Source organism: Phascolarctos cinereus, unplaced genomic scaffold, assembly GCF_003287225.1.
Source record: "Phascolarctos cinereus isolate Bilbo 61053 unplaced genomic scaffold, phaCin_HiC Scaffold_76;HRSCAF=610, whole genome shotgun sequence".
Taxonomy (NCBI): Eukaryota; Metazoa; Chordata; class Mammalia; order Diprotodontia; family Phascolarctidae; genus Phascolarctos; species Phascolarctos cinereus.
The window spans coordinates 18,713-41,545 of NW_027556146.1; the positions used below are offsets into that span (position 1 = coordinate 18,713).

At 47.6% G+C, this 22,833-nt stretch overlaps 3 long non-coding RNA genes across 3 annotated transcripts; 1 reads left to right on the forward strand and 2 right to left on the reverse strand.

Moving 5' to 3' along the window:
* Positions 1-252: 252 nt before the first annotated feature.
* Positions 253-13,884, reverse strand: LOC110204055 (uncharacterized). Its single transcript, XR_002323179.2, has 3 exons — positions 13,348-13,884; positions 1,615-1,728; positions 253-956 (listed from the first exon to the last, which is right to left on the reverse strand). It is a non-coding gene; the product is annotated as an uncharacterized LOC110204055 (long non-coding RNA).
* On the reverse strand, positions 5,716-7,346 carry LOC144454739 (uncharacterized). The gene is made up of 2 exons (XR_013483242.1): positions 6,547-7,346; positions 5,716-6,055 (listed from the first exon to the last, which is right to left on the reverse strand). It is a non-coding gene; the product is annotated as an uncharacterized LOC144454739 (long non-coding RNA).
* A 2,856-nt stretch (positions 13,885-16,740) lies between the features above and the next one.
* Positions 16,741-20,360, forward strand: LOC110204056 (uncharacterized). The gene is made up of 3 exons (XR_002323180.2): positions 16,741-17,347; positions 17,994-18,144; positions 20,272-20,360. It is a non-coding gene; the product is annotated as an uncharacterized LOC110204056 (long non-coding RNA).
* The last annotated feature ends 2,473 nt before the right edge of the window (positions 20,361-22,833 follow it).

Sequence of the window (22,833 nt, forward strand, 5' to 3'; positions counted from 1 at the left end):
CATCTGTCACAGTACGGAGGGGGCTCAGACAATCCTCCAAGTCTAGGGATGGGTGAGGGGCTCCCTTCCTTCCCACTTTCCTCTTCTAGGAACTCTTCTTCAATCCTGGAATCCCCTTCCCGTGCAGACATTCTAGGAACCTGAGTGCTTGGGGCACCCTCATCTCTGTTAAAACAAGGCAGAAGGCAGACAGACTGTGAGGGACAAAGGGCTTGAGCTTCAGCGCCCAGGAAATGCCCAACAACTTACAGGTGATGCGACCGGTGACTGCTGGCTCCCGGACCAGTCGAGCAGAGCAGATCTTCTTCAGGACAACGGAGTCTTTACGAATCAAGGAGGCCCTGTGGGCTTGTGAGGATTTGCACACCAGGCTCCTACGCACCGAGCGCCGGTCACAGCAGGGGCCTATCAGGGTCTGAGGGCTTTCCAGCAAGTCCAAGAGGAGCTCAGTCTCTGGCTGGGTCTCTGTTCCTGGTGAGGAGGGTGCCCTGCCCGGCTTGGTCATCACAGTCACTGGCTGGGCTATCTGGAGTTTGGCCACAGATCCCGCAGCTTTCATCTCAGGCACCTCAGTGGGCACCACCAAGGAGGTCCCAGGAGCTGGTTCAGGGAGGCTTTCTGCCTGCTGTTTGGGCATCGATTCATCTTTGCAGCCCAAGCTGAGGACAGCTGTCTTGGTCTTATTTGCCACCAGGTAATTTTCAGCACTCTGCTTCTTGCTGACGCTGATCTATATAATGGGCACAAGCCCATCCACTGCTGCCAGGTTCACAGGCATTTTGGGGAGCACCGTGGGTGATTCAGGGGGCGAGGAGGCTGCTCCTGCTTGGGTTCAAGTACCACGAGGGACGGAGCTATTGTCAGCTGCCACCAGAACCAACTTCTCCGGCTTATCTTTACTCCGAAGTAGCTGGTGGTTGTGTCGACGGCTCCTTAGTTTCTCACGGCGGGACAACCTGCATGAGACGGAAAGCGGGGCCCTGAGATCATGGCCTTAGGCACTGCCAATCTAATATCATTTGGGAAGTCCCTATCACGTGCCATGCACTGTGCTAAGGTTCTAGGGATACAAAGAAAGGCAAAAACACAATCCCTGCCCTCAAGGAACTTACAATGGAGAGAGCACTGAGCCTGGAGTCAGGAGGGCCTGAGTTCAAATCCAGCCACAGACACTTCCCAGCTGGGTGACCCTGGGCAAGTCACTTTACCTGTTTACCTCAGTTTCCTCATCTATATAAATGAAGGTCTTGGAGTCAAGGACCTCCAAGCTCCCTTTCAGCTCCAAATCCTTGGTCCTAGGCCCTCTTGAGGGCCCACACACCAGGACCAAGATCATCCCCTGCCCTGCCCTTGCTTCTTGTCTGGGTCTCCTCTCCCCTCAATGTCTTGTACTTCCTTCCATTTTTCCCACAGCACTGAGCCCGGTGCTAAGCGCTCTACCATTGTCACAGTACCACCATTTTAATGGACAAGACCTTGGAGGCCTTCTATTTACAGAGGCCTAGGGAGGTGCCACAGCTGAGGAGGGGCACAGCCAGATACTGACACCATACCCAGGCCTGCCTCTGCTGTCCTGCCCTGCCCGCTTGGCCCTGGACCCCAGCAGGCACCTACCTTTTCCTGGTTGGGTGCTTGTTCTCATCCTGCATGGAGGAAAACTGTTTCTTCCTCCAGCGGTCCCTCTGAGATGGCGTTTTGTGCATCAGCTCAGGCTCCACACTGAAGTCACTGAGGGGTAAAGAGGAGAAAAGGAGAGTCACAGAACATCTAAACTGGTCACCTCCCCATCAATGGCCCCTTTGGCCTGGAAGAGCCCCTGGGTCTTCCTGCTCATCAGAAAGGAGGACAAATCTCCTCCTCCTGTATTATCCCTATGGGCCAGCCTCACCTACTCACCAGGGGTTCTGCAAAGCCTAATCTCGTCTTTACAGCATTTGAGAAGGTTAGACCTGGACCCAATCCAGGGGATCCGTCTAGGCCAAATCTTTCACCTTAAAGATAAGAAAACTGAGGCCCAGGGAGGTAATTTGATTTGCTCAAGCTCTTTTGTCTGGGAGCCCAGGGCTCTATGCAGGCCCCCAACAGGTTGGAGCCACAAAGTCTGTCTGGGGACTTGGGACACATTTCCTCACAGATGCAGTCACACAGAGGACAGCTAAGTGGCACAGGGTGCTGGACTGGGAGTCAAGAAGCCCTGAGTTAGAATCTCACCTTGGCCACTTAGCAGCTGCGTGGCCCTGTAAAATGGGGATGATAACAGTGCCTACCCCCAGGGCTGTTCTAAGGATCAAAGGAGCTAACATTTGTAAAGCATTCTGCTAACCTTGAAGCTCCAGATAATCGAGCTTTGGACACAGCTGGTTCCATGCTGTGCCCAGACCAGGCCAGAAAGGTCCCTTTAGTCTGAACGGTACTTAGGTCACCCTAAGATGCCTCATATAAGATGCCATATCTGGTAGAACCCTCATCCCCATGGAAGAACAGGGATCTGACTGGTCCCACTCTGGCAGCCTCCTCCCCTGCCACCTCAGCCTTGGCAGTAGGTCAGGGATCCCCACTGCCCACAGTGAGGGAGGCTGCATGGTCTAGGGAAGAGAGGCCCTGGGTTCAAATTTCACCTTTGATGTTTATGACTTGAGGGACCTTGGGCAAGTCTTTGGACCTCAGGATTCCCAACTGCACAACGAGGGGATTAGACTAGAGGGGCCCTGCCCAGCTTCCATCCTTCCAGCTCTAGAGATCACTCTTCCTCACCTGGCACTCAAGGACAAAGAGGGCAGAACCCAAGGATGGGGGGGTAGGGAGAAGCTAGAGAATGAGAAGAGGAAAGGGAATGGGGTCTTGGAGAGAGGGGAGGGCAGCAAGGAATTATGGAATCTGAGTGTCAGGAGAAGCATTAAAGGATCACCAGGGCACAAGGAGGGGAAATGGAGGAGGAATGCCCTGGGGAAGCCAGTTTCTGACACTGATGGAGTACATGAAGGGCGTGCCCAGAATGAGGGGAGGGAGGTGCTCAGGCCTGGTCAGATCCCTTTAGAAACAAGATCCATTTCACAGAGAAGAGAGTGTCTTGTTCTCTGGGCTTTGTACAGTGCCTGGCACAGAGGGAGGGAGAGAGGGGGGAAGGAAGGATAGAAGGACGGAGGGAAGGAAGGGAAGAAAAGAAGAGAGGAGGAGAAAGGAAGGAAAACACCCCCAAACTGGCAGAACTTTGGCAGGCATGGAATGGGCCACAGACAAACACGTTCCTCTTTCTCAGTTCCTCTGGCTCTGCCTTGCTATAGGAGTAAGGTTTCCCATAAGGCTCTCCCCTTTTTAAATGTGTATTTCTGTGAATGACCCTTCAGGTCAAAGTCAGGTTTTGTCTGGTCTCCTGTGCCCTGGGCTACCAGCCCCTTGCTGCTGTACCCACATGGGCCCTTCAGCCCTGGATTTACCTGGAGAACATCTTTAGGGCCTCCTCCTTAGAAATGGAAAGAAGCCACCAAACTCCTCCTGAAAGAGATCCACAAAGGAAAACTCCTAGGAATATTGTAGCCAAATTCCAGAGTTCCCAGGTGTATTAATAGGATTTAGTGAGGTTCGGATTCGCTCCTATAAATGACACTCTCCAATGCACCAGAAAATAATAGGAAATAGATAATTTATTTAGAAGAAGTAAAGCACAGATAGTTTGAATTTGCATAGAAAGCATAAATAATAAGAACAATCAATAATATAGCACCGATCAAGAGAGTCGGTAATGGAAGAGAATACATCACCAATTCAAGGGAACCTCCAAAGTCAATCAACGGCTGGGAGCCCCGTTGCAGCCAGTACAAACTTGAATTGTGTAAAGATTTTCCCGGGCAAAGCGTCCTTCCCGCGGGTGAGGCTCAGCGGGCTTACAGGACGCAGTGTTTTTATATTGTTCTAAACAAAGAAGGCTTGGGGCCAAGAAGCCCTTTTTGATGCTTGTGCTATTCGTGGTTTGTCCAATACACATCTGACCTTAGCCACGCTCCCATCCGCCTGAGGCTTGGTATTTTGTTTTTTAATAACATCACGTCTCACAAGGAGAGGAGCCAACCCTCCATGTCAACGTGACCTAGGAATGGCTAGTTCCTGGAATGCTAGGCCAAGAACACTCAGGAGATATGGAACGGTCATGACCGAGATTTGAACTGAACCTATTTATTTGAGTGATCTTATTAATTTAAAGGGGAATTTCCAATTTCCATTTCACTTGGCCTTAAGATCATGAGAATAATAGGTGAGGGGCAAAGGTGTGACATGAGTGTATATAGTGCGTATTTTGGTATACATATAACAATTGCATATACAAAGACATAAAAAGAACAAAGCAAGTAGTAGTATGGGGGTAGCTAAGGAATTAAAATACATAGTAGCAGTAGGAGATTTAAAAAGAAAATCATACCAATGATGATTAGTATCTGAGATCACTAAATGAGAAGCTTCGACTAGTCTTCCTGCAGCTATAAGAGTCTGTATTCGATGTTCATTTAACGCGCGTTGGTTGGACTCTAATAACTTTTTGATTTCAGTCGACTGATTCAAGATGTTCATAAGGGGATATAGAGATAGAGACACATGAGGTAGAGGCAAAGATTGGGGTACCCAAGCAAAATTTTTAACTAGGTTAGTGTCTGGTGGAAAGTAAAAATCATTTCCTTGCCAGCGTAGGAAAGATACATTGGATAAGCAACCAGAAAATGGACAGTAGTAACATCTACAGATAGAAGGTCAGAGTGATTATTAGAGGCTATACAAACATATTGAGTAGATACTTCATATATCATAGAAAAGTTACTCACTGGGTATAAAGTTAGATCACACAAATTGGATGAATGTGAGAGAAGGCAGGGTTCCATCTGCCGAGTCATCATCCCACAAACAATCCCTCCATTAGTTACAACACAATCAGACAGAGTATGAGTTACATTATACCAATCTATATAGTTTCCATAGATATAAGGTAAAGCAAAGTATTTATGTAAGACAAAAGGTATTACATGAAATTGACACATAACAGTCCAAGTTTTAACTTGGTAGAGTATAATAGTTCCAGCGCACCAAAGTGGAGTGCATCTAGCATTCTCAGGTTTTTGCTTTTTCCATACATCTGACAAGTCAAGTATATCGTTCCATATGTGAGAGTTACCTTCCTGTAGTAATCTTTGGGCATTTTCCTTCTGTATGAGGGTATATAAGTTTTGCAAGGAACATTTAGTCCAATTAAAAAAACACCAATGTTTTTCATAAGGTGTAAATTAACGAGGATGCTATTATTAAAGACTTGTAAAAATTGGCCTTGATATTGTAATGTATTTTGGTGTGGCAGGATCGTTGTGGGTAACCATTGGGCATTCACAGTCAAAGCTTGAGAAACATCTTGTCCAGCACTGCGCAGTCTGCTAGCCAAGGTCTCAAGGTCTATAGAATTAACTATACCCAAACCAGTTCCTGCACCACCAAGTAATGTATCATACCAAGCTCTTTTTTTCCTGACACAACTTTCTAAAGAGGGAAAAGTTACATTATAATGAAACACTATTTTGTGTTGCAAGATAGAGGTGTTAGTACATGAGCGGGACACGAATTATTCCAGGGGTTTGGAGTCACAGGTACAACCCATACTAATTGGTTTAGATATTCTTCATACAGCCCATTGGAGGTGTTACGACAATAAAAATATTTTCTGTCGTCCGCTTGTGATAGTGAGACAGTGTAGGTGGAGTTTACTTGTGTCCAATTATATGTTACAGATCTTAACCTTTTAGGAAAATATGGACTAGGTGGCCAACTTGTAAGGGTACAGGATATATTGGTACCGTTTGCTGCAGTAACAGTTAGATTAAAACTAGTTAAATTGATTCTCATTAGGGGAAAAGGGCGTCCCAAACTTCTACGTTGAATGGGTATGACCAATTCATGATGTGGGTGTTGTTTTCACCAGCGTAGATGGAATCAGTACGCGGTCCTTGCTGAGGATTCCCACTGGAATACCTGGAGTTCATGCCATAGTTAGCGTATAGCAGGCAAACACTGTAAAACACTTAATATCGTAAAAACATTTGGGTTAGTGGGACATGATACCATTTATCATCACCAGGGTATACTACTATGGCAGTATTAGTGTTTCCTTGTGCTATGAGCTCAGCTGGCCTTGGTCTATCAGATTGATGCTTCTTTATCCAAACTTTAGTACCATTATCACTCTGTATTTGTAGGGGGGTCCCATAATAAAGAGAAATAATATCTAGGGTTTTACAAGTGTTTTTCTGGGTAGCCTGTTTATAGGGGCAGGCAACTAATACCCCAGAGTAGGTGTCCACACAAGTGCAGGCATATTGACACCCCTGACTAACAGGTAATGGTCCAATATAGTCTATTTGCCAAATTTGAGCAGGTAAAGACCCTCTAGCCAATTCTCCAGTGATTTTCTTCGGCACAGGCCGATGAGCAAATAATTGACATTGTATGCAGTTTTGTACTATTTGCTTAAATAGATCCAGAGGTATGTTAATCCCTCTGTCTAATGCCCACCTGTAAGATGCAAGAGCGCCAAGATGTCCTGCGGTGATATGGACCCATTTTCCTAATTGTGTTTCATTTTCCTCTCTGGGGGTGACCTTTAAAGCTTTTCCTTGAAGTTTGGATAATTCATCAGCACGGGCATTATACTCACGTTCCACAGAATCTTGATTCACATGGGCATCTACATGAAATACAGATACATTAGTACATTGACACCATTCCCATATTTGTTCCCATAATTCTTTTCCCCACACATCTTTGTCTCTAATTTTCCATTCGTGTTTCTTCCAAATTGGCATCCAAACTGCTAGGCCATTGGCTACGGCCCAGGAATCAGTATATATATGACATTGGCCACCTTGTTCCTTTTGAATTACTTGATAGACAGCCACTAATTCGGCCCATTGGCTACTCTGGCCTTCACCAGAGCTTTCCAAAATAGTATTGCATGAAGGTTATAGGCTACAGCTTTCCAACATCGCTTAGATCCTATATATTTAGCCGAGCCATCAGTAAACCAAGCATGCTTCTTCTGCTCGGGGGTTAGAGAATCATATCCATTATTCCAAGAAACAGGTGATTGATCATAAGACTTTGGTGGTATATCAATATCATTTGAATGTTTTGGTAATTCTAATACCTTTTCATGCAAGGTGGAAATACCCGATCTGCCTGTCTTGACTCTATTTTGCAAATACCATTTCCATTTAATAATTGATGATTCTTGGGCATGTCCTATTTTATGTGAGGCGGGGGTCCCCATAATCCAACTCATAATGGGTATGGCTGGCCTCAATACAACTTCATGGTTTAAAGTTAAATGTTCTGTCTCTACCAGGGCCCAATATGCAGCCAATAATTGTTGTTCAAAAGGAGTATAATTTTGGCCAGCAGGTGGCAGTTTCCGCGACCAAAATCCTAAAGGAACATTCCTGCCCTGTTGTTTTTGCCATAAACTCCAATCAGCATATCCATGCAAAACTGTAACTTGCAATTCCATCGGCCCTGGCTGTACAGGCCAAAGATCCAGGGCAGTTTGAATAGCTATTTTGGCTTCCTCAAAGGCTTTCGATTCTGTTTCCCCCCATTCAAATGCATACTTTTTCCGGGTAACTTTATACAATGGCTTCAAAATCTGACCTAAATGAGGAATGTGATTCTCCAGAAACCAAACAACCCAACGAACTTTTGAGCTTCTCTTTTGTCCCTAGGAGGTGAAAAATCTAAATTTTTTGCTTGGCCTTGGGGAGGATTTCTCTATGACCCTTATTCCAAATTATTCCTAAAAACTTCACACTTTGAGCTGGACCTTGAATTTTATCAGGATTAATCTCCCATCCCTTCTCCTTCATATTCTATTAGTTGAGTTAATCTTTTCTCTACCACCTCTTTATTCTCTGCCTGTATTAAAATATAGAGGTCAAACTCAAAAATTTTAGACAATCCTTGGGGTCTAGCCACACTCCTCCAGCTCCCCCATCACTTAATCTTACAAGCCAGGAGATTGCAGGCTCTCCTGATCGCTGTGAAAACCTACTAAGCAAATCAGTAATTTCTCTTTGGGAGTAATCTTCCGTGATTTCAGTCACCCGGGGTGGGTTAGCTCCCTCCTTTTCGGCTTTTCTCCTATCTATCGGCCGAGCTTCCCCGTCTACAACATCCGGAACATCTTCCTCTATTACTTCCCCCCACCTATCATCATCTTCATCCCAAATATCACCTTCCCAAGTATCAGGGTCCCAATTCATATTTGCTACAGCTACAGCATGCACTTTCCTTTTACTCACCCTTCAAATTTTCTACACACACTCCTCTCTCCTACATGCTTAAACTTCCTTGCCTTTCTTTCTAATGATTTAAAATCCCCTTAAAACCTGTACATATCTCATTCCTTTCTAATTCTGACCTAACACTTCAACAATCCTTCCCAACTTGCCCTCTACCAACCATATAACCTAAGTAATAAAGTATTCTTCTCTCTTTCCCTCTCCCATCCACGCACTGCTTTGAAGCTGCTGTTACCTGGGGAGGGAGAGGGGAGAATGAAGGCAACTTTTCAGAGTCCTGCTGCAGCCTTTGGCTGTCTGGCTGCAAACAACCCAAAAGGGAAAATGATGTACTGGTCGTATCCCCCCATTATCCCTGCTGGCAACCGGCCCATCCGTCGCACCCCAAACGAGAACCCCCAACACCCCCAATCCTCACTAGGTCCTGTACACTGTGACCAGGTTTTTGCGAGCGAGGAAAACGGAGGGTCCTCCCAACCGGGGACCTCTACCGGAGCCCGGGGCTCAACATTTCTCTTAAAGAAAGGCATTTATACAGCGAATCCTGTTCGTGACGCCAATTTTGTATTAATAGGATTTAGTGAGGTTCGGATTCGCTCCTATAAATGACACTCTCCAATGCACCAGAAAATAATAGGAAATAGATAATTTATTTAGAAGAAGCAAAGCACAGATAGTTTGAATTTGCATAGAAAGCATAAATAATAAGAACAATCAATAATATAGCACCGATCAAGAGAGTCGGTAATGGAAGAGAATACATCACCAATTCAAGGGAACCTCCAAAGTCAATCAACGGCTGGGAGCCCCGTTGCAGCCAGTACAAACTTGAATTGTGTAAAGATTTTCCCGGGCGAAGCGTCCTTCCCGCGGGTGAGGCTCAGCGGGCTTACAGGACGCAGTGTTTTTATATTGTTCTAAACAAAGAAGGCTTGGGGCCAAGAAGCCCTTTTTGATGCTTGTGCTATTCGTGGTTTGTCCAATACACATCTGACCTTAGCCACGCTCCCATCCGCCTGAGGCTTGGTATTTTGTTTTTTAATAACATCACGTCTCACAAGGAGAGGAGCCAACCCTCCATGTCAACGTGACCTAGGAATGGCTAGTTCCTGGAATGCTAGGCCAAGAACACTCAGGAGATATGGAACGGTCATGACCGAGATTTGAACTGAACCTATTTATTTGAGTGATCTTATTAATTTAAAGGGGAATTTCCAATTTCCATTTCACCAGGTCAAGGAGAAAATACTACAAGCAGCCAGAAAGAAACATTTCAAGTACTGTGAAAACACAATCAGGATAACACAAGATTTAGCAGCTTCTACATTAAGGGACTGCAGGGTTTGGGATATGATATACTAGAGGTCAAATAAGCTAGGATTAAAACCAAGAACCATCTACCCAGAAAAACTGAGTATAAACCTTCAAGGAAAAAAATGGAAATTCAATATGATAGAGGACTTTCAAGCATTCTTGATGAAAAGACCAGAGCTGAATAGAAAATTTGACTTTTGAATACAAGACTCAAGAGAAGCATAAAAATGTAAACAGGAAAGGGAAATCATAAGGGACTTAATAAGGTTAAATTGTTTCTATTCCTATATGGGAAGATGATATTTTTAACTCATAAAATCTTTCTCATTATTAGGGTAGTTAGAAGGAGTACATATAGACAGAGGGAACAGGTGTGAGTAGAATATGAAGGGATATCTAAAAAAAAAGGGGGTGAGAGGAATGTACTGAGAGAAAGAGAAAGGGAGAGAGAGAATGGGGAAAATTATCTCACATAAAAGAGGCAAGAAAAAGCTTTTACAGTGGAGAGGGAAGGCAGCTAGGTGGCACAGTAGAAAGAGCATAGGCCCTGAAGTCAGGAGGACCTCAGTTCAAATTCAGACTCAGACCAAAACTTACTAGCTGTGTGACCCTGGGCAAGTCACTTTAACCCCAACTGCCTAAAAAATAAAGTAAAAATAAAATAAAAATACAGTGGAGAGGAAGGGAGGGGGAGTGAATGAACTTTACTCTCATCAGAATTGGCTCAAAGAGGGAATAACATACACATTGGGCACAGAAATCTATCTTACCCTACAAGAAAATAAAGGAAGGGAATAACAGAAAGGGGTGGTGGTAGAAGGGAGAGTAGACTGGGGGAGATGTTGGTGAGAAGCAAAATACTTTTGAAGAGGGACACGGTGAAGGGAGAGAGAGAGAATAGAATAAATGGAGGGAAGGAAATACAGTCAGCAACAGTAACTATGAAAAGAACATTTGGAGCAAGTTTCTCTGATAAAGGCCTCATTTCTCAAGCAATTAGAGAACTGAGTCAAATGTATAAAAATAAGAGCCATTCTCCAATTGATAAACGATCAAAAGTTATGATCAGTTTTCAGATGAAATAATCAAAGCTGTCTATAGCCATATGAAAAAATACTCTAACTCACTACTGATTGGAGAAATGCAAATGAACACAATTCTGAGGTACTACCTCATACCTATTAGATTGGCTAAAAGGACAGGAAAGGTAAATGACAGATTTGGAGGGGATGTGGGGAAAATGAGACATTAATATACTGTTGGTAGAGTTGTGAACTGATTTTACCCTTCTGTAGAGCAATTTGGAACTATGCCCAAAGGGTATAAAGTTATGTGTACCCTTTGACCTAGCAATATAACCACTAGGCCTGTATCCTAAGAGAGAGAAAAAACAAAAAAGAAAAGCACCTATAAGTACAAAAACATTTATAACAGCTCTTTTCTGGGGGGCATGCCCATCAATTGGGGAATGTGTCAGTTTGGTTTGCTTCTTCTGAGCTCACAGTTGGGGGTTTTGGGTATGTGGGGGGGGGACTGTGAATGGTATTAAGAAATGACTGGTGCAAAAAAACAATAAAACACAAAGATTTCCTTTTTAATTAGTGGTTAGAAAACAAAAATAGCGGTTACAAGAAGACCCTCCCTCCACAAGGAAAGACCTTCACTTGGCTTTAACTAAAAAGTTTCATCCACTTTCTCAGGCTTCTCTCCCACTCCCTAAACTCCCACCCCACCCCAATCAAAACGACCCCATGCTAAGCAAACCTTGGCTTAAGATCATAAAATAAGTTGTGGTCTTGCTTCTCAACCACTGTCAGCCAGCTTGTACTCCCCTCGGGGGCAGAGGTGATACCAGGTCCCAAACCACTGCTCTCCCTCCCAGTACAGAGCCTGATGAGGGATGGGTTTGGAACAATTTACCCAGGTACAACAGCAGCTGGCAAATATTCTAAAACTCTCTCTCTGACCCTAAACTTGCCACCTTCACATGCAGAGCCCCCCTAACTGGAAGAGATGGGATGCAGGAAGTGAGGCCACAGTGGTTTTCTCCTTTCATTCAAGGTTTCCCACTACTCCAACACCCATCCCCTCCTCACAGTATATTCTGCAACAAATTTGGCTTCAGGCCACAACCCCTAACAGTTATGAGCTCCTCGCCCCCCAAATAAGGCACCCACTAACCAGGCATCTGATGGCACTCAAAGACTGAGTGAGGGTTACGACCAAGCCTTGCCAGCAGGATTAAGTAAAGGGGAGGGAGGAAGCAGCAATCAAGCAGACCCTTAACAAGAAACAAGAAGCATCTGAACTCATCTAGAGTAAGGTGGCTGCAGATGAGCACTGCTTTGCAGATGTGGCACAGAGAATCAAAGGATCTGGGTTCGAATTCCAGCTTCAACACATGCTGTGTGAACATGGGCCAATCACTGAACCTGAGATTAGAGGAAGGGCAGGTTGGTCTAGAAAAACCTTTGAGGTCCTTGAAAGTGCTTAACCCAGGGTGTCTCTGTTTAGAAGTAAACACAAAGAGTGAACAAAGAAATAGAGAGCAACTTCCAGGAGACAGGTAGGTGATGTCCTTGTTTGGAACTCGTGGATTCAAATGTCACCTCCCTCACTAGCTGTGCGACTCTGGGCCAACTTCTCTGTGCCTCAGGTGTTCTCATGCGCAAAATAAGGGCACTGAACTTGGCCTTTCGGGTCCCTTCCAGTCTTAAATCTGTGAAACTGTTGCAGGCTGAGAAGTTGACAGACTTTGACCCCTCGAAGACCAGAGTACAGGAAGGAATTCACAGACTCAAGCATTCTTTAATTCAAGGTGGCAAAGATTTATTATTATGCTTTTCAGCGGGCAAGGATTCTTAAAGGATCCTGCAAAACCGTAGAGAGGTACAGGTAAAGTTTATATAGGATAAAATCCAATAAAACATATGTCAAATATGCTAACTAGGGGATTCAGGGTGGGATTAGGGAGTGGTTAAGGAGTGGTCAGTTCTCAGTTGAAACTCAAGACGAGAAAAGTCCCATTATTCAAGAGAGTATCTGGTCCCAGACATCCTGGGCCTAGTGATAGCAAACAGGAAGAATACTGATCAGCTCTATCTGGTCCTGGAATTTGCTGACACAGGAAGGGGTGTTTTTAGTTCATTCAGAGAGAAAAAGATTAATTTAGGTTTTTGGCCCTTATTGGGGCTCAACTGATCTTAAATGATTATCAAGGGACAGTGTTTCTGAGGCTAGGGAGAAATTGGGGCCCAAGTACAAGCACCCAAACATAAACACCCAAGCATAAGCACCCAAGCACCCCAACAAAACCAGGACTACTTCCGAGTTCTAAGTCAATGAAAGCACATGTCCTACAGCCTAAATTGGCAGTAATAACAACAATACGTAACATTTTGTGCAGGAAAGGGATTCTTGCAGGGCCAGATTTCTGGGAGGTCTGTGACCTTGTGATTTTCTACTCTTTGATTCTTGCATGTCGATGGAATCGGTCCTCTCCTATGCCTGTGCAGTTGGCTCTCTGCGTGTCAATCACCACGATGAGAAAAGTGTTTCGCAGGCTTCCCCAGACTGCCCGACAGGTCAATGCACATGGAAACGGATGAGAGGCCCTGCTCCTGACACCCGGGGCTGGGAAGGCACCCCAGCAGCCCTGTGGGCACCCGGCCCCTGCTCCACTCAAGCCTGCCTGGCACTAGTGACTTACCTGGCGATCAAGGCTTGTCTGAGGCAGGAAGGAAAGACTGAGAGGAAGAGTTCGAGTCTTTCAACCCACACGCGTTGTCTAAGCAGCTAGAAAGCTGCCACGCAGCTGAAGGAAGGGGCGCCTTCTTGGGACTCGAGACCAGAAACGGCAAGCCAGAGTCTGCGGCCCCAGCACCACCACTCCGCTCCCCCATCCATAAAACGGGAGCAGCCCGGCTCGCTCCCTCGCTCCCGGTGTGGCCTGATGGAAGAGTCGGGCCTCGATCCTACACTGGGCGACCAATCCGACCCCCTCGTTTTACAGGTGAGGAAACACAGGGCGCAAAGGCCTGCCTCAGATTCCCCGTCTGCAAAAAGTCTCTTACGGCCCTCAGGCGGTCATCCGGTGAGGCCGAGGGCCCGCCGGGATAGACGCGCCTCCGCGAGGCCGAGCCGCCCCCGGAGGGGACGAGGACGCGGCCGCGGCCTCAACTAGCTTGCTCCACCAGGCCCGGCCCACCTCGCCCCGTGTAGCGAGGCCCTCGACTCCGTCCAAGACCACGCCGCCGCCTCAGTAGGCGGGGCCTGAGGGGCGAAGCAAGGATTTTCAAAGCAGAAGGCGTGGCCGATAGTGGGAAAGGCAGACCGGGCCTCCTATTGGTCCTCCCGGGTGACAATCAACGCCGATCCGAGGCAAGGTAAACGCCTTTCCTTCCGCTTTTGGTCCTAGAGGCACCCTTGAGGGGAGGGGCCGCGGCCAAATGCTCTGAGAGGCGGGGGAAGACCAAAAGTCCCGGCGTGCCTCGCGGTGGCACCGCCCCCCTCCCCTGTTCATTAACACTTAGTTACCGGGCTTTTATTAACTTCTCCAGGCCTGTGTTGTAGCTGTCCCTTAGACGTAAACTTCTTAATGATTAATCTCAGAAACTCCAGAATCTGCTAAGATGTCTTTACTTGTATCTAATTTTTAACTCTAGGTCTAGGCTGGTCAAGCCTGGACCCACAAGAAAAGGAGTTTTACAGGTTTGTTGTTTTCCTGGCTGCAGTCTTTCGAAGTCTCTGGCTACCTGCATTTTATATCTTACAAGGTACAGACACAAAGACACACTGACAGACCAACTGACAGTACAAATACAATACAAACATAGTGTTCACTTAATGACTGAGAGAGAGAGGGAATTAGAGGCTTGTTAGAAAACCCCCAACACTAATTGGCTATTATTATTCCAAGGAAGGGGGTTGGGGAATTTGCAAGGATCCAAGACCTGAGAATGTAACTGGATCTTTTGAGTCTTCCTCAAAGTGTCCCTGAGATTGCAGAATCAAAGGGGCAAGTCCCAGTGAAGTTAAATTTGGGGATCTGAGTCCCCATCAGGACCATGCATAGAGTGCAGGATGGGAAAGCCAGGTCCAGCCCACAGTGTACCATTACTAACTGCTCAGGAAATAATAATGTTGAGGAATTCTCTCCATTGCTTGGGAGGTTTGAGCGTCCCATGACTGAGGGTCAAGGATAGGAGGCCAGCTAAGGAATTGGCTCTGGCTAACAGCACATTCAGCTTCCTGGGGGTAACCTTTCAGGCCGTCTTAGAGTATATAGGCAATCAGCAGCCTTCTGTGGTAATTTAGGGTGGATAAATAAAGCATTTCCCAGGAGAGGAAGGGATGGATCAAGAGGGGAGGTCAGCCAAGGGAGAAAGGGGAGTACTTGGAATAAAACTGGCAGGATTTATTATCAGTAAGAAAACATTCCATGCTCAAGGCCAGGACACAAGGAGAATTGTAAAAGCAGGACACAATTGTAAAAGTAGTCCTTTTAGAGAACTGTAGGGTCTGTGATCCAAAGACAACAAGTTGGTGTTACAATAATAGATGAGACCATGTTTTACTATCTCCTTATATAAGGGTTGGGGACTTTCTAATATTATTAGGCTACCAAGTGGATGGGGGGGGGGGCCGGTGCTGTGGGATTTCTTCATGGTTGTCCATCTAGTTGATCAAGATGTAGTGAAATGCATAAATCATTAGCATTTCTATATATTACCAAACAAAATCCAGCAGCAAGAAATAAAAAGTAATTCCATTGAAAATAACTGTAAATGATATAAAATATAAAATCTACTTGCCAAGACAAACCCGTTTGAATATGAATACACACTGACTGTATATGAATACACTTATAAAACACATTTCACACAATAAAGTCAGATCTAAACAATTGGAAAAATATTGCTCATGGGTAGATGGAACCAATATAATAAAAATGGTAATGCTTCCTAAATTAATCTATTCAGTGCCAGACCAATCAACTACCAAACAATTATTTTATAGAGCTAAAAAGATATATAAAAACCAAATTCATCTGAAGAAACAGAAGGTCAAAAATACCAAGGGAATCAATGAAGAAAAAAAAAACATGAAGGAAGGTGGCCTAGCCTTATCAGATCTCAAACTATCATAAAGCCGTAATTATCAAAACAGTTGGGTACTGGCTAAGAAAGAGAGTGTTGGATGAGGTACACAATACACAGTAGTGAAGGACCACAGTAATCTGGTGTTGCATAAACCCAAAGACTCAGACTACTGGGACCACAACTCCCTCTCTGACAAAAATTGCTGGGAAAACTCAAAAATAGTTTGGCAGAAACTAGGTAGAGACAAACATCCTGCAAAGTGTCGTTTGTCCTTTTTTCTTGAAGAGGACCATGACATCAGGGAAGTGATGCCAGGACTTGCAAGTGAATTGGATTTCAGTGAGGAAGGGCTGTGCAAAGTGACCAGCCTCACTTTCTCCTCTGGAGCATCTGGGTCCAGTGGCCAGATATAGATCAGGATGTCTGGAGATGACCACAGCTGCAGTGGGAGACCTTGGCCTTTTTCAGCTAAGGTCTTTCCCGGGTCTCATTTTGACTGATGCAACACCCATTCATTCAGTGCTTAAGGCTATGTAAGTAGAAATGAGGCAACGAATGGCCTGTTTTACCAGTCAGGAAAAGAAACAAACCAACCAATCCTCTGGGAGGGGAAGACTCTCAGGGTTTCTGGCCACAATACAAACAGCTGCTGTCTACATTCACTTTGAGCCAATCCGGACCCACACAATGACCAGACATGGCCTAGACTGGGACCTCTCCTTGGTCAATCAATGAGAGGCAGCGTGACTTGGGTTTAAGGCATGGTTCTTACAAAAGAAATCTACCCTGTAAACCCCCAGATATCTTTTGAGGTTTCCGTGATCAAAAGAGAGAAACAGTGCCTGACCTCAGGAAGTTTACGTCTAAGGGACAGCGACAACACAGGCGTGGAGAAGTCAATAAAAGGCAGGTAACTAAGTGTTAATGCCCGGGGAGGAGGGGGGGAGAGTGGGGCAGTGCCACCGCAAGGCACGCCGGGACTCTTGGTCTTTCCCCGCCCCTCCATAGCATTTGGCCACCGCCCCTCCCCTCAGGGGTGCCTCTAAGACTAAAAGTGGAAGCAAAGGCGTTTACCTTGCCTCCTATCGATGTTGACTGTCACCCGGGAAGGCCAAGAGGCGGCCCGGACTGTATTTCCCACTATCGGCCGCGCCTTCTGTTTTGAAAATCCTTGCTTCCCGCCTCAGGCCTCGTCTACTGAAGCGGCCGCATTGTCTTTGCCGGAGTCGAGGGCCTCGGGACGCGGGGCGAGGCGGGCCGGGCCTGGTGGAGCAAGCTAGGTGAGGCCGCCCCCGCGTCCTCGTCCTCTCCGGGGGCGGCTCCCCTTCCCCCCGCAGGGGGGCCGGCCTCGCGGAGGCGCGTCTATCCCGGCGGACCCTCGGCCTCACCAGATGACCGCCTGAGGGCCGTAAGAGACTTTTTGCAGGCAGGGAAACTGAGGCAGGCCTTTGCGACCTCTGTTTCCTCACCTGTGAAACGACGGGGTCGGATTGGTCGCTCAGTGTTGGTGGCTAGCAGTCAAAGGAGGAGCGACTGGCTGAGGAGGAGGCCCGGGAGAAAGCTAAGAAGCTGGAGGAGGCCGAAGGGAGGTGGAAGAGGCTTCAGCAGGTAAGTGGAGCAGGATGGGGGCATCGCAGGGGGGAGAGATGGAGGCCCAGGGAGGCAGGAGCAGAGCTGCCCATCCTCAGTTCCTTAGGCCACACTGGAAGAGGGCTGAGACAGGCCCCTTCCTTGTGGGGCAGCTAGCTGTAGGGCCCAGTGTGCTGGGCCTTGAGTCAGGAGGACCAAAATTCAGATCCAGCCTCAAGACTTAGTAGCTGTGCAACCCTAGGCAAGTCACTTAACTGCTACCTGCCTCAGTTTCCTCTTCTGTAAAATTCTGTTTGCCTCCCAGAATTGTTAGTAAGGAACAGATGAGGTGACCCAACCCACCCACCATGAAAAAGAAAAGGGGGGGGGGCCGCTAAAAGAGAAAGATTCCTTGAGTGACAAGAAGAGGTGGCTTCTTTCTGGGATGAGTGTTCTCCCTCACTGACCTGTTTCTTTCTGGGGGGCTAAGCCTAATTGTTCTTTAGCCCAGAATATTCATTCCGCAGTCAAACACATGGGCAGTTTGGAAATTTGGATGCAACAAGGATGGCTCATGTACAGTCATGAATTTAGAGCTGGAAGGGGCCAAGGGTTTTGCTCTGCTGTGCCCGCTTCACCCCCAACCTCACCTGGCCTGCCTGAATGGTCTCCCTCTCTTTCCCAGCTCCAGGAGGAGGAAAAGCGGAGGTGCCAGGAGCAGCTGCGACGGAAGAAGAGGAGCGTCTGTGGAAGGTGGCTGAGGCCCGGAGAATCATGAAGCAGGAGAAGCAGCAGCTGGCCCTTGAGAGGGAGCCCGAGAAGCTGCAGGAAAAGTGGTTAGGGCCTGCCCACTGGTCATGCCTTCTCTGCCTGTGTGCGTGTGTGTGTGTGTGTGTGTGTGTGTGTGTGTGTGTGTGTTGTGTGTGTGTGAGAGAGAGAGAGGCTGTGAGATTGTGAATGTGTGTGACAGGGATTGGGTGTGTATGTCACTGTGAGAGACTGAGTGTGAATGAGATCCCAGCAGACCCACCCCAACAGGGGCTTTGCCAAGCTGTGCTTGGGCAGCAGGGCATGTGGGCGATGTTCCAGACTGCAGGTGAGATCTAGGCTCACGTCTTGGCTCTGTCATTTACTCTCAATGTGGCCTTAAGCCCATCCCTTCTCCCCTCCAAGACTCGGTTTCCTTTCCTGAAAAGTGGGGGTGATAATTGGACACTGTCATGAGACTCGCCCACCACCTCGGGGGAGCCCAAGGTTGTGGTGGTGTTGCTGGTAGTGCAGGGCTGTGGAGACGATGGGTTTTCAGGTCAGGGAGCAGTTGGGGTCAGGGACAATACACACGATTCTCCAGGCAGAACCTGTTCTGCTGCATTTTTCCTGCACTGTTCTGGGCCAGCTCATCGTCTTATCTAGAATTCAAGTGAGCATCTTGATCCCTCACACTCAGCACAGAGCAGATCAGTTACTAAGTCAAGGCCTTTTCCCTTTATCTGTGTATATACCCATTGGGGTGACCAACTGTGTGGGATAATGGGGGCAGGATGTATTCTTCATCTACTTTGTTTTCCAGTGTAGGCAGCTAGGCCCATCTCCTTCACTGTTTTAAAGTCTCACAATGCTTTTAAGAGGTGTGCATTTGCGGGTATTATCCTCATCTTGCAGATAAGAAAACTGAGGCTTAGAGGAGTTAAGAGACTTGCTTATAACACAAATATTAATTGTTGGCAGAAGGATTCAAGCCCAAGGAAGTGTTTATTTTTATTTATGTATTTTAAAAATAAGTTTTAGTAGTGTCTTTGATAGACATGCTCCCTTTCCTCCTCCCACTGAATTCTTCCTTGTGTAAAGGAAAGATAAGCTGCACAGACCCCATATGGGCAACACTGTGCCCTCCACCTCCCTACAGCCAATGGGGCGAGTCCTGGGAACTAGGGATCATGTCGTTCAGTCCACATTGTCCTTTCCTTCCACTTTTCAGCTGATGCTTTCTGTCATCAGGCCTGGTCTTCTCCTGGGTCTCCTTCTCTCGGTACCAGGTCAAAGGAGTCTTCCCGGGTCTTCTGAATGTCTCACTGGTCATTTCTGGCTGCATGATAATATTCTATTCCATGCATAGATCACAGTTTGATTGGCCCTTCCCCCATCAGCTTGTTCCTTCTTTGGTAGAGATACTTCCACCATGTCAGTGTGGTTCCAGCCTCTCCCCCTTGTAGCTGTGACCTCTCTGTAGTGTGTCTGAGAGCCCTTTCATTCATGCCCTATGGTCCCATCTACACTGGGTGGGGCAGTTTCCACACCAGGTTCCCTGCCCTGATGAAATTACTGGTCCAGATAAGAAATTCCATCCATACACTTATGCATCTCTCACACTAATCATTTCCTTTGGTTTCAAAGCACTTAAGTCAGGGTCTCATTTGGTCTCTGCACCATCTCTGTAGGGTCTTCCAAGTGCCTGAGCCCAGGGGCCTGTTCAGAGGCCTTAAAGAGGGAGGAGCGCTCTGGGGGGGAGGCGGTGCTCATTCCCAGCTCTGTCACCACATGTCCCAGCTTGGGATAACTGATGGCACTGTGGTACTGGAGAGAAACGCGAGGGCTCAGACACCTACCTTCCACCTTTCCTCTGCCAGAAGAATGTTTGAGAACGTTCTTGGAATACATACAACAGAAAATACATTTCATTGAGCATTTATTAAGTGCCTACTACTTACATGAAACTGTTTCTAGGTACTGGGGCTACAAAGACATAAACAAACCACACCCTGCCCTCTGCAAGCTTACATTCTACTGGCTTCCTTCCTGATGTTGTTTCTCCTTTTTGCAAATCCTCTGTCCAGTTGCAACCAGGAGCTAGAGAGTGATGTGTTAAGCCCTGGGGATAGTGGCAGGGTGGGATTTGGGTGAGGGTCAGCCCTATGGCCCCCCTTCCTGCTGGTGACTAATGAGGTTGGGTGTTTGGTTTTCAGGGAGCTGCAAGAGAAGAAGAGATTACTGTGGCAATTGGAGAAGAGGGAGAAGGTGAGGCACTGGGTGCAGATGGCCCTTGGTCTCCTCATCTGTGCACTGATGGGTCCTTGGGCGTGGCTACAGCCGTCCCCCTTCTCTCCATGGCCCATTCTGAGGCTGCTGCCCCTGGTCTCTTGGGCTTTTTCTGGGAACCGGGCACAGGGTGGGGGGCAGCGCCTTAGGTGGGTTTCCAGGACTCACTCGTGTGCTGCATTGGCCCCAGGAGGAGTGTCACCGTCAACAGCAAGAGCCAAAGAAGCTGCAGGAGGAGCAGGAGAAGGCCAAGGACGCTGCAGCTGCTGCCTGGGTCAGTAACAAATGCTGGAATGTAAAGGTGGATGTGCAGGTGAGGCCCACCTGTGGCTCCCCTGCCCCCTTCTCACCTGGCAAGGCCATACAGGTGCTAGGAGGTGTGACCTGCCCAGAGCTGTAGAAAGGCAGGCTCCCAGGAGGCTCTTAGGCCACTAGCCAAGCCCACCTGGCTCCTTTTCCAGTGCTGGGGCAAATGGTCATTCAACCTCCCAGGGTCGGGAAGCCCATTACTTGCTAAGGCAGCCTGTTGTGTTTTTGGACAGCTCTGAATGTCAGGAGGTGCCCAGAGTGACCTCTCTGTGGCTTCTGCCTGTTGCCCTTGCTTCTGCCCTCCCTGCATGGACATGACGAGACAGACCCAGTGTGTTGCCCCTTAGCCTTGTCTCCTCCTGGCTCAGTGGTCCCAGGTCCTCTGGCATTGGATTGCCCTTTTCTGGGGACTGTCCAGCTTCTGGTTGTAGCCTGAGCCTAGGAGGGGGGCAGAGACCAGAGGGCACCAGTGTTTCCTCCTTGTTTTCGGAAGCCCCGCCCACCTGCCTGTCTTGGGGCATTAGCAGCTCTCTCTCTTCCTGGCTTTCTGGAGTGCCATGGTCATTTGGCTGACCCACACTGAGGTTCCAGTCCCCTAAAAGCCCTGGGTCCTTTTCACATGAGCTACCGTCTAGCCACGCCTATCCCCCTTACAAAGTTGGATTGTTTGGTGGGCTGGAGTGGTCAGTGCCATGTGATGGCTATAGCCCAAGGCTATGTTTGAGACCAGTGGGGGCTAATGACAAAACAGTGAGAGAACACTGGATTGGGCTTCAGCTATCAGCATGGAGCATTAGCTGTGTGATCTCATAGCTTCTCTGGGCCCCAAGGTTCTCTTCTGCAAAATGGGGCAGGGAGATGGCCTTAATGACCCCCGAGGTCCCCTCTAGCTCTAAAATTCTGAACCTCCCCACCATTCTGTGACCTCAGAGGCTCCCTTCTGGACCAGCCACCAGATGGACCAAGCCCTGCAGATTCACTTCAGCCCAGGCCATGCCTCAGCTCTGTCTGCAAGCAGTGGCCAGGACCAGACTCCAGTTTCTGTACCATTTACTGACGTTTAGCTTTTTTCAGTCAGCGGAAGGTCAAGGCCAAAAGCTCCCTGCCTCTCAGAAGTGTCGTCGAAGGTTTAGCTAATGATAGAGGGCTACTCGCATCAAGAGGAGGCTGTCTCCATCTTCTTTCCCCTTTATCGTCAGCGATCGGGTACTTGGTCCAGCAAGAGATGACAATGCCCCACTAGCCCCGTGAGGCCAGCTTATAGAGGAGAGGTCCACACATTCCCAGAAAATGTGCCTTCGGGCTCTGCTGGTCACGAGACAGGCACAGACAGACTCCTCACAAACCGTGACTTCTGTTGACGTCATCGTCTCTATAGACATTCTCTCCTCTGAGACTCCCAGCAACCTTGTGCTAGGGGCAGAGTGTGAATTATCCATACTTAACAGGTTAAGCAACTGAGCCTCAGAGAGGTGGACACATATCCTGAGTCTTAGTCCTGGCCTGTGGCCACTGTGGACCTCAGTCTTCCTCATCAGTTGGGTGGTGGTGGGGGGGTTTAGACGGATCATTTCAGAAGGTCCTTCCAGCTCTGGCAGCCCAAGGTGCCCGTATCAAGAAGAGAAAAAAAGTCTCCTTCCTTCTTCAGAATCTAGTTTGCAGCTCTTATGAAATGACCCCACAGGACCCGCAGGAGGCCCAAGAACAGCTATGATAACTATGGCATGGATCTTCATAGTGATGACTCCACAGATGATGAGAACCAGCCCCAAAAGCCTATTCCCGCTTGGGCCAGGTAAGTGTAGACTCCCATCTCTTAAACAGTTAGAAATGTCTTCCCTGTTAAATTGGACTGTAGTCTATTAAAGGAGAGCAATGTCTAACAAGGGTAGAAAGTAGGCTGGGAGCAAGTTGTGAAGCTTGGCCTTTAAATGCCAACAGAAGCTTCTATTTGACCTAGAGGCTAAGTAGGGGAGGGATGTGCCTGCTGGGCTTTAGAAAAATCCTTTGAGGGCAGCTAGGTGGCGCAGTGGATAGCACCGGCCCTGGAGTCAGGAGGACCTGGTTCAAATGCGGCCTCAGACCAGACACTTGACACTTACTAGCTGTGTGACCCTGGGCAAATCACTTAACCCCAACTGCCTCACTAAAAGAAAAAAAAAAGAAAGAAAGAAAGAAAA